This window comes from Macrotis lagotis, chromosome 6 (assembly GCF_037893015.1).
Source record: "Macrotis lagotis isolate mMagLag1 chromosome 6, bilby.v1.9.chrom.fasta, whole genome shotgun sequence".
Taxonomy (NCBI): domain Eukaryota; kingdom Metazoa; phylum Chordata; class Mammalia; order Peramelemorphia; family Peramelidae; genus Macrotis; species Macrotis lagotis.
The window spans coordinates 98,889,839-98,901,255 of NC_133663.1; the positions used below are offsets into that span (position 1 = coordinate 98,889,839).

The 11,417-nt window shown below is 37.3% G+C and overlaps 1 pseudogene; it reads right to left on the reverse strand.

Annotated features, from left to right (window-relative positions):
- Nucleotides 1–9,632: 9,632 nt before the first annotated feature.
- Nucleotides 9,633–10,866, reverse strand: LOC141491759 (protein MEMO1-like; annotated as a pseudogene).
- Between the last annotated feature and the right edge of the window lie 551 nt (nucleotides 10,867–11,417).

Below are 11,417 nucleotides of genomic sequence, written 5' to 3' on the forward strand. Positions count from 1 at the left end.
GAGCTCTGTCCGCTGTCCCAAAATGGGACTTTGGGGCTCTGATCACATTCAGATCCTGATCACAGTCTAGGCCCCCCATAAAACAGCAGGACCCTCCCCCACCTCAGCCCCATGGCAGAGGGGTAAGCTTATGGTCCTTCACAGACCAGGAGGGAGGACAGAGCCTCACACACTGAGATCCTTGGGGAGGGTACCCCAATAATACTCAAAAGGTCAGAAAGCACCCCAAAATCAGCAACAGGCTGGAGAAATGAGTAAGCAGAGAAGAAAGAGGAACACTATTGAGAAATACTATCCCAAAAAGGATCAAAACACCAAATCTGAAGATGAGGAAGTGAAAACTGCACCTAAAGACTCCAAGAAAAACAGAAGTTGGACTCAGGCTATGACAGAGCTCAAAAAAAAGACTTTGAAAATCGAGTGAGGGAGATGGAAGAAAAACTGGGAAAAGAAATGAGAGAGATGCAGGAAAAACATGAAAATGAAGTCAGCAGATTAGTCAAGGAGATCTAAAAAATGCTGGAGAAAATAACATATTAGAAACCAGCTTAGGTCAAATGGATAAAACAGTTCAAAAAGTTGAGGAGAATAATGCCTTAAATGCAAAATTGGCCAGATGGAAAAGGAGATAAGAAATCTCTCTGAGGAAAACAAATTCTTCAGGTATAGAATGGAACTGAAGGAAGCTGCTGATTTTATGAGAAATCAGGACACAATATTTCAAAACCAAAAGAATGAAAAATTAGAAGAAAATGTGAAACATCTCATTGAAAAAACAACTGATATGGAAAAAAGATTCAGGAAAGATAATCTAAAAATTATTGGAAGACCTGAAAATCATGATCAGGAAAAGGTCCTTGATATTATTTTCAGAAAATTACTACAGGAAAATTACCCTGATATCCTAGTAGCAGAGGGCAAAATAGAAATTGAGAAAATCTACTGATCTCCCTGAGAAAGAGATACAAAAAGAACAACACACAGGAATATTATAACCAAGTTCCAGAACTCCCAGGTCAAAGAGAAAATATTATAAGCAGCCAGAAGGACACAATTCAAATATTGTGGAGCTGCAGTCAGGATCACACAGGACTTAGCAGCAACTACAATAAAAAGCTCATAGGGCTTGGAATATAATATTCTTGAAAGCAAAAGAGCTCAGAATGCAACTGAAAATCAACTACCCAGCAAAACTGAATGTCCTCTTCCAGGGAAAAAGATGGACTTTCAATGAACCAGTATCAAATGTTCCTGTTGGAATGGCCAGAGCTGAACAGAAGGTCTGATCTTCAGATACAGGACTCAGGTGAAGCATAGAGAGTGGAGGAGAAGGGTAAAATATGAGGGACTTAATGATGATGAACTGCATGTACTCCTGCATAATAAAATGATACTGATAATACTCATATGAACCTTCTCATTTAATAGAGCAGATGGAAGGAGCTTTTATAGATGAAGCACAGGAGAGAGCTGAATTTGAAGATATAATGTGGCATAACAATGGAATCAATAGCTAAAAGGTAAATGTAATGGGAGAAAGAAAAAAGGAGAGGTGGAATAGGCTAAGATATTTCACACAATAAGATTTTTTTATTACAATGAGCTATTGCAATGCTATGGAAGGGGGGAAGGCGGGGGGGGGGGTGAGGGAATCTTCACTCTCATCAGAGTTGCCTGGGAGAGGAAACAGCATATATACTCAATAGGGTATAGACAGCTGGAGTAAGAAAGAGAAAAGGGGGATGGGGGAAGGGCAGAATGTGAATGATGGAGGAAAGGATGGACCATAGGGGGGGAGAGTGGTCAAATATAACACATTTTCTTTTTTACTTCTTGCAAGGGGCTAGAATTGGATGGCCTGTCCGGGGCCATAGGGCCAGGTGGATGCTGGGCCTAAGGGGTGGTATGTGGGCTCGGGGCCTCTTGGCTCCAGGGCCAGGGATCTGTCTGCTGCCCCATTCAGGTGCCTTACAGCAGAGAGAGAGTGAAAGGAGAGAGAAAATATATTATATGGAAGTGGATAAAGGGAGGGAGTTGTGATCACCAATGGCAATGGTGGAAAAATATGGAAGTAACTTTCGTGATCAGTTTATCATAAAGAATGTGATACACACATGACAGAGCTGGACGTGTTGGAACACAGACTGAAGCACATTTTTTATTATTATTATTTGGGGGGGGTAGTTTCAGGGCAAATGGGGCTTATTGGCTTGCCTGGAGCTGTACAGCTGGGTGATTGTTGGGTGTCTGAGGCTGGATTTGGATCTGGGTGCTCCAGGCTCTAGGGCTCATGCTCTGTCCACCACCCCGCTGCCCCTACCATTATTATTATTATTATTATTATTATTATTATTATTATTATCATTATCATTATCATTATCATTATTTTATTTTATTTTGGGTCTTTTTTTTTTTGGTTTTTGCAGGGCAATGGGGTTGGGGTGGTTTGCCTGGGGTCACACAGCTGGGTGATTGTTAGGTGTTTGGGGCCAGATTTGGGTTTGGGTGTTCCTGGCTTCAGGGCCAGTGCTCCATCCACTGCACAACCTGGTCACAACTACTATTATTATTATTTTTATTTTCAATTTTAATTTTTTTCTCTCTCCTTTACATTATCACTCATGCGGGTCTATATTTTTTCAGGTGGAAGGGATATTATGTTTACTCTTAATCAAGAATATTTTAGTAATATATAAAAAGCATTATTTGTACAAAATAAGAATAAATAAATTTTTTAAAAAAGTAGAATTGGTCAAATCAAAGAGGAAATACAAAATTCACTGAAGAAAATAATTCCTTGTATTGTGGAATGGAGCAATAAGAAGCTGATGACTGGGAGTAATCAAGAAACAATAAAATGTCCTGAAAGAGATCTCGAAATGGAAACTACCAGGAAAAATTATAGCCAAATTTCAGATATCCTAAGTAAAGGAGAAAATATTGTAAGTAGCAAGAAAGAAACAATTGCATTATAATGTTGCTGCTGTCAGGATAACGTAAGATTCAGCAGCTGCCACATTAAAGGATCATGGAGCTTGGAATATGGTAATTCTTAGAATACAACCAAGAATCAATAACCCAGCAAAATTGAGCTTATTCTTTTAGGGAAAATATGTACATGTAATAAAATAGGGGACTTTCAAATTTTCCTTATGAAAAGACCAGAGCTGAACAAAAAAATTTAATCTTCAAATATGAGACTCAAGTGAAGCATAAAAAAGAAAGGAAAAAAGCATCAAAAATCAGGAAAGAGAAATCATAAAGGACTAAATAATGTTGGAACTTTTTTCCTGCATGAAAAGATGATACTGATGACTGATTCAAACTTTCTCATTTATTAGGGCCATTTGAAGGAACATAAATAAATAGGATGATTTTTTTCTTTTTTTCAAGGTTCAAAGCTCCAAATTCAGAGTTGACCAAAAAACAGTTAGAACTTACCCATTTGGACAGTTGATCTTAGATGAAGGATGAATTAAGTCCATAATTCAAAAGGAGAGTTTAGCTTACATTATAAATTGAAGTTTTTGGACTAGAAGGGATGTGGGATTGTTCTTTTTTTTTTCTTAAGGGTTTTTTTTTTTGCAAGGCAAATGGAGTTAAGTGGCTTGCCCAAGGCCACACAGCTAGGCAATTATTAAGTGTCTGAGGCCAGATTTGAACTCAAGTATTCCTGATTCCAGAATCGTTGCTCTATCCACTGCACCACCTAGCCACCCTATGGGATTGTTCTTAATCTGTCTTTGAACCATGGATAAATATTGGAAGAAATGTGAATTTGGATTGGAAAAAAAAGGGGCATCTTTGTTTTTACTATATATACTCTGGCTGAAATAGAAATTTTTTTTTCCATTTGCAAGTAGAGGCTCATAAGGTTCAATAGCCTAGGGTCTCCTACAGGAAAAACCCCTGGTTTGGGGTATCTCTTGTATTTAATCCAACACTGAAGGTGGTAGATTTTGCTTTGTTACCCTGGGATTCTTAGTGGGTTAGATCTATGTTGGTAATGGCAAATCATCTCCCCTGGTATATCCCTCAGAATGGAAGAGATACTAGAGATCAACTAGTTCAGATCCTTCATTGTTCAGTTGAGGAAACTGAGACCCTGACTGGACCAAAACCTTGGATAATCAAGGACATAGAAAGTGGAAGAGTATTCTCTGACTTTAATGTAAATTCTGTTTTCATATTCAAAGATGTATTAAGCCACCTACATTTATATTCAAGTACTATACCTGAAAGACTTGAGACTTATAATGACCTTTGAAAGCTCACTGATTATAAGAATATTCATAGCAGCTCTTCTCCTGGTGGCAAAGAACTAGAAATTGAAGAGATCCCATCATCAACTGGGGAATGGCTGAATAAATTGTGCTGTGTGTGTGTGTGTGTGTGTGTGTGTGTGTGTGTGTGTGTGCGCGCACGTGCGTGTGTGTGTGTGTGTGTGTGTGGGTATTCTATAAGAAATCATGAGGAATTGAACTTCATAAAAAACTGGAAAGATTTCTGTGAACTGATGCTGAGCAGAATGAATAGAACCACAAGAACATTAGAAACACTAACAGCAACACTGAATAATGATCAACTATGATGGACTTGTTCTTTTCAACAGTACAATAATCAAAGACAATTTTAAAGACTTTTGATAAAAAAAAATTCCATCCTTGTCCAGGGAGGGAATTGTGGAGTTTAAATTCAGATCTTCAGATCAGAGCTCACTTCTGTTTTTAAATATTGTCTTATGTATCATGTCATTTTTTTCTATTGTTTTTCTTCTGTTTGGATTTGATTCTTCTTTCACAGCACGAGTAATATGGATCTATGTTTGACATATTTATACATGTGGAGTCTATATTGGATTGCTTTCTCTCAGGAGGAATATATATATATATATATATATATATATATATATATATATATATATATATATATATATATATTAAAATAGCACTATTTTAATTGGAAATATTTTCTTTTTACCCCTGCTGTCATTCTCTCCTGATTAGCTATAAAATGTTGCTTGTCTACAATTAGAAATAGAGAAATACTATTTCATCCAATTCTTTTTGTTTAATTTATCTTTCCATGCTGTTAGGTCAATTTGTTGTTTTCATTGCTGCAATACATTATAAGAGTTTATGTAGCAGAACTTGGTTAATACTTAAAACTTAAAACTTTGCATGTTGTTGGAAAAGCAAATGAAAAAAAAATTAAAAAGTAACTGACTGTCTCCTCTTCCCCTAGCCCAGATTATAGCCATTCCCTTCTTGTTCACTCCTTGGAAGTATTTTATTTTATTCAGTCTTTATGATATAAGGGGATTTCCTAAGCTAACCTGATGGAAGATGATTACTTACATCATTTTAATGTAATTCAATTATCAGTGAAGGGTGAGACACACTAATAGTAAATTTTATTATATGTCTGATTACATAATTCATTTTTATACTTTCTGCTGCTTCATACCTGAAAAATTGAAATCTGTATAATAGTATATTCTCTAAGTAGTGAATCTGGAAAGAGATGTTGGGGAGGATTAGATGGTCAATAAAAAATTATAAGAGTTTAGGAAAGACAAGAATTGTGGGAGTATAATGTAGTTGCCTTCTTTTCTCAAGCTTTCATGAACATCACTGCATTAGTTTTCAGTACTTTAATAATCAGATAGCAAATGGATCTTTTTGTTGGTTGGATTTTTGTGTAATATTGACTTTTTGTCACATAAAAATTATCTGGTTCGTAGAAATTAAGACTGAATGTGTTACCATTACCTGGAAGGTTTGTGTATCTCCTTGGGATGACCAGGATTACTTTCATTCTTTGTTGATGCCTCTTTGAGGCACAATATTTTCAAAAGATTTAAACTTAATAGAGTATTCCTGCAAAGTTCATGACCACAAGGAGAAATTCATTCATCATTACATACTATATACTGCAGTCATAAAACAAATTTAGAGTGTTTCAGATTTTAGAAGACACCTGCAGATTTCCCTAAAGTCTAAAAGAAGTGATGGGAATCAGCAGAGTAACCTCTAACCCTCTTACTGATGTAATGTAGGAGTCATATCTAGCCAAGTAAAAGGTAGGTCAGTCACAGTAAAGGAAACAGAACGTATTTATAATGCTGTCATTTTGTACTAAGACTGTGTGTTGTAGCTGCAATAACAGCTTAGATAGATTTTCTTTTTTTAAAAAACTATATATATATATATATTTATTAAAATAGCACTATTTTAATTGGAAATATTTTCTTTTTACCCCTGCTGTCACTCTCTCCTGATTAGCTATAAAATGTTACTTGTCTACAATTAGAAATAGAGAAATACTATTTCATCCAATTCTTTTTGTTTAATTTATCTTTCCATGCTGTTAGGTCAATTTGCTGTTTTCATTGCTGCAATACATTATAAGAGTTTATGTAGCAGAACTTGGTTAATACAAAATACTATATTTCAAAGAAGCTAATTGAAAACTTCTTTAGCTTAGAATTCCAATGCTTGAATGTCAGCTAAAACTGGTTTAACTTACACAATCATGAGAAAGCAAGCATACCTGATATCTTGTTGATTTTACAAAAAAAGGAGTGGGTCATATTTTTTAGAAGCTTTATCTTTTTAGGACAAGGTGATGGTCCACAAAGCAGATAGATGCTATTGCTATTGGAATAGCTGGGAACATTTTGTACCCTCATCTAGAGGGTATGCCTAGAGTCAATGGCAATTGTTAAGTCAATCAATATCCAAGTCCCTTCATATATGGCTTTTTCCACATTCAAGTACACCTTGTAATAACTATTTGGCTATATATTCTGGTGTGGGGAAGCAGCTAATGGATGTGTAAATGTTGCAGGACTGAGAGAGAAAAGTAAGGATGGGGATAAAATTGATAAACACACCTCCTTGGGAATGAATAAAGTTTCTTAATTCATATAGCTCAAGGCAAGCTGCAAAAGACAAGAGGTGGCAGAAGCTGTATTTGTCAGCAGGTAAAATTGATGGACCTACTCAAGGATATCAACTTCCAATCACCTTCACTACAAGCATGGTGGAGAGGGGTGGGTGGGGGAACATTCTGGCATGGATAAGGTCAAGAAAGTCATCATTTTCAAAGTCAGAGAGATAAAGAAGGATCTATGGCCCCTCTTCTCTGCTTCTTTGAAATCTTGAAAACCTTTCAGCCTTGAGGTAAATATGAGAACTAAAGACATTTGTGTGTATTAGTTTTCTTGTAGTATGCTCTTTGCCCTCTATTTCTACCCACTATCAATTCTACGATCAATCCTGAAGCCTTATCTCTTCCCTGAACTTTTATGATTCCACTAACCAACAATTACTTTTCATTATCATCATGGTTTGTGCTTATGATTTCAAGTCCTGCTTTTTTATAACTTCTTTTTATATATGCCTTCTTTCTAATATAAAAGCACATGATTAAACAATTAAAATTTTTATATGCCTTATAATTTCTGTGCTAAAAGCATTTTGCTCACAGTAGGTTCTTGCTAAATATTTGTTGAAATAAATTGATCTTAGGCAAAAATTGTTGTTGGTAAAAATCATTTGCCTTTCAGACTTCCCATTTTCATGTTGCCTTTCCCTCTTTCTCTTAGAAACTTAATCTTGTTCACTATTCTCCCCACTGTCAACACTAGAAAATATTCTTTGCTCTGTCTTTTTTCTCCCCACCCTAATCAAAATTTATCTGTTTAATATACCATTCATTCAGAAACCTTTTACATGACTAGTTAAAACAATTGATCATCTGATTGAAGTTAAAGCATCAATGATTTAAATTGAATTAATAAAATGTGCTTTCCAAATTGCATTAATTAAAACATGACAAAAAGGGAATATGTATCTATACATATATATATATATATATTTCTGTATCTATATCTATGACTCATTCTATAGTGTGTCCCTTCAAACCATGCACATTCATAATGTACAAACCAAACTAAGCAAGGAAACTGGTACATCTGCTGATCAAATGACTGTAAATGGATCTTTGACTGACTAAATACAAAAGAAATAAGATAGGAAGAACAGTTAAAGGTCTAAGGTTGTGTTTTACTCACTGAACAGATTTACACAGCTACTTTGTTTAAATATATCCAGCTATGCATCCTTAATAAATAATACTTCTGCATGTATTCAATTCAAATCAAACCTACTTTGGAAAACTTTATCAATAGAAATGAATAAAATTATTCAATTGCTTAATCAACTTTTCTTCTATTTCATTTTCATTCAAACCTGACAGTTTAATAAACAATTATATGTTTTGTTTCTTCTTCTAAATGATAATGAATAGGACCTGTAAATGACCATGATGAACAGGAAAGAAAGGAATGATGCTGAGTAAGTATAGCCGTGACAAGCCAGAGAGAGAGAGAATATATTACTTAGTGGCAATGGTATAACAGCAATAATAATAGCACATGTCTTATCTTAGAATACTAAAATTTAGATGCCATACTTTCTCCATTTTACAGATAAGAAAGTTGAGAAAGACACAGTGACATACCCAAAAGAACCAAGTTAGTAAATATTTGAGGCAGAATTCAATCTCAGCACATCTCTGACTGACCTCTGTCCAAGTGCTGACTCAATCCACTATGCAACCTATGAGCCTGTAAATGTCCTTTCACCCACCATTTATTTATTGTCTCCCTGGTCATCTTTTATATTCCAATTTACATTTTTCTATCTCCTATTTCAAGACTTTTTAAATTCCTTTTCCTCAGCTCCATCTTTCTTGTATCTAACATATGACTTTTTTAATATATATCATTTTATTTGTCCCTAATACATTTCTCACAAATGATTATAATTCCTGTGCTTGCATTTCATCTTTGTAATAGATTGTTTACTGAAATGAGAGCAGGGATCATGTTATGAACAATTTGCATTTCTCCCATCACAATACTAAGAAAGCAGTAGGTGTTTAATAAATGTTTAAAACAGTATTCTAGTTCCTTTCTGCCAAAACATTATTCTAATTCCTTCTGCTGCCTTCCTTCATTACAAACCCAGTCCTTTCCTACCTCTTTTACTCTTACCCATCTATTTGAATGAGAAGTTATGGGACCCTAGAAATAAACTATCAAATGGAAATGTGATGCAGAAAAAGGTGCTGGTTTTGCAATAAGTTTTGCAAAACTTAGGCTCCAATTAGGCTCCAATTTTATCTCTGATATGTATAAACTTTATGATATTGCAAAGACACAATATTCCTTGGTTTTCTCTTTTGTAAAGTGAGATGAGAAGTTAGTCTCTTAATCCCACTTTCCTTTTATACTTTAACAGTTTTTTTTGAGTTGTGTAGCCCTTTGTTAGCAACTAAAATAGAAGGTATCTGTTGTACAACATGGATAGTAGTTGACTATACTGGAGATTTATTATGTTCTAATACACATCATGTATAAATGCAATTTTCATTATTAAAAAGCTTCCACACTTTTTTTGTTTGTTTACAATTTGCAAAACTATTCTGAAAGCTGAATACATGTGCACAGGTCTGCAAAGAATGCAAATTTAGAATATGGTAAATGCTTTACATGTTGAATTTGAAGGACCATTTGCCACCATATCTTTATATATCCATCATCACTTTTTTTAGATCATAAAATATTTTGATGCCAGTCTTCCTTCCCTCCATTGTCCTAAACAAGAAAGCATTTTATAATGAGTTGAAATTAAGGAAGGACTACACCTACTAGAAAAGAAGAGAAGAAAGTTCTATTAATTTGAGGTTTCAGTATCCCCAAAGACCAGGAACTGTATCTTTGTAAGGGCTAGGCTGGGACCCTATTTAGAGAATGAGTATGTGCAGGTGGTATCCCTGAGTATTCAGAGCTTCAGTGGACTGTAAGTGCTCCAGCTGCATAACTCACTGAACTGTCTTGCCAGTTTCTATACACTGGCTTGACTGGGCATAATTCAAAAATGAAAAGCTCATATTCATTCCATTCTTCTGGAGCTCTGTGATAGCATTTAGTAACACCCCAATGGGATGTCTTCCACATAATTGTGTTATGATATTTCTTCAAGTAATTGCTAAAAGATACAGGGTCTAGTTGTTCTATAATACTCATGCCTATTTTATCTAGATGTTCAATGGATGTATATATCTCCCCCTGGGATTCATCATTGTAAGTGTAATGGAACCTTCGACTCCAATGGCAGAAATCAGAAGAAACCACAAAGAGAGTATTAGGATCCGCTAGATATTTACTGAAGAGTTTTCCGAATTCCTGTTCTTTTGATTCACTCAGAGCTCCAACCAATACAGGAATAATGGTAAACTCATCCTTATGGCTTTCCATGGCTTTAGCAGTATAAGGCAAATGCATTTCAATACTGTGTTCATCTTCATCTGTCTGCAATGACATGTGCTCAAACATTCCTGTCTTCCATAGCTCTCCATAAATCTTTTGATCAACACGAAGATCATACAGAGGTGTTCTATATATATCCACACTGGAAAGTGCACATCGAGACAGGGGCAAATGATGGGAAGGCCCAAGGATGAATATTCTCCGCGTAATAGATGGATCCACTTGTTTGTAAGCATGAGCAGCACAATTCCCACAGTAAGTATATCCTGCATGGGGGGCAATAATGGCTCTAGCAGGTCTTTTTGTGGACTGTACTTGTGAAAGCCAACCTTCTAATTGTGCATTCAGTTGAGGACCTGAGGCTGTGTACCAGCTCCCCGCGTGACTGGCTTCCTGGCAGACCACTGGGTTGGACATCTTGGAGCCCGTGCTGCCTTCGGTGCACGAGGATGAATGAGGAGACAGCGGCGGCGGCTGCGGGAACAGCTCGGGGAGGGGACGAGGCACCGCGGGCCCAGACCAGGAGCGGGCGGCCGCGAGTAGGGCATCAGCCCAACGACGGAGGAGGAGGAGGAGGAGGAGGAGGAGGAGGAGGAGGAGGAGGAGGGGGGGGGAAGGAGGAGGAGGAGGAGGAGGAGGAGGAGGAGGAGGAGGAGGAGGAGGAGGAGGGGAAGGAGGAGGAGGAGGAGGAGGGGGAGGAGGAGGAGGAGGGGGGGGAAGGAGGAGGAGGAGGAGGAGGAGGAGGAGGAGGAGGAGGAGGGGAAGGAGGAGGAGGAGGAGGAGGAGGAGGAGGGGAAGGAGGAGGAGGAGGAGGAGGAGGAGGAGGAGGGGAAGGAGGAGGAGGAGGAGGAGGAGGAGGAGGGAAGGAGGAGGAGGAGGAGGAGGAGGAGGAGGAGGAGGAGGAGGAGGAGGAGGAGGAGGAGGAGGAGGAGGAGGAGGAGATGGCGGCGGCGGTGGCCCCTTCCCGGATCACCATGCGGGCTGATGTTCGCCAGAAGAAGGGGCCAACAGTTTTTATTGAAAGTTTTGAATCCCAAATTCTCTATCTCCTTCACCTTTCTCTCCATGAGACAGTAAG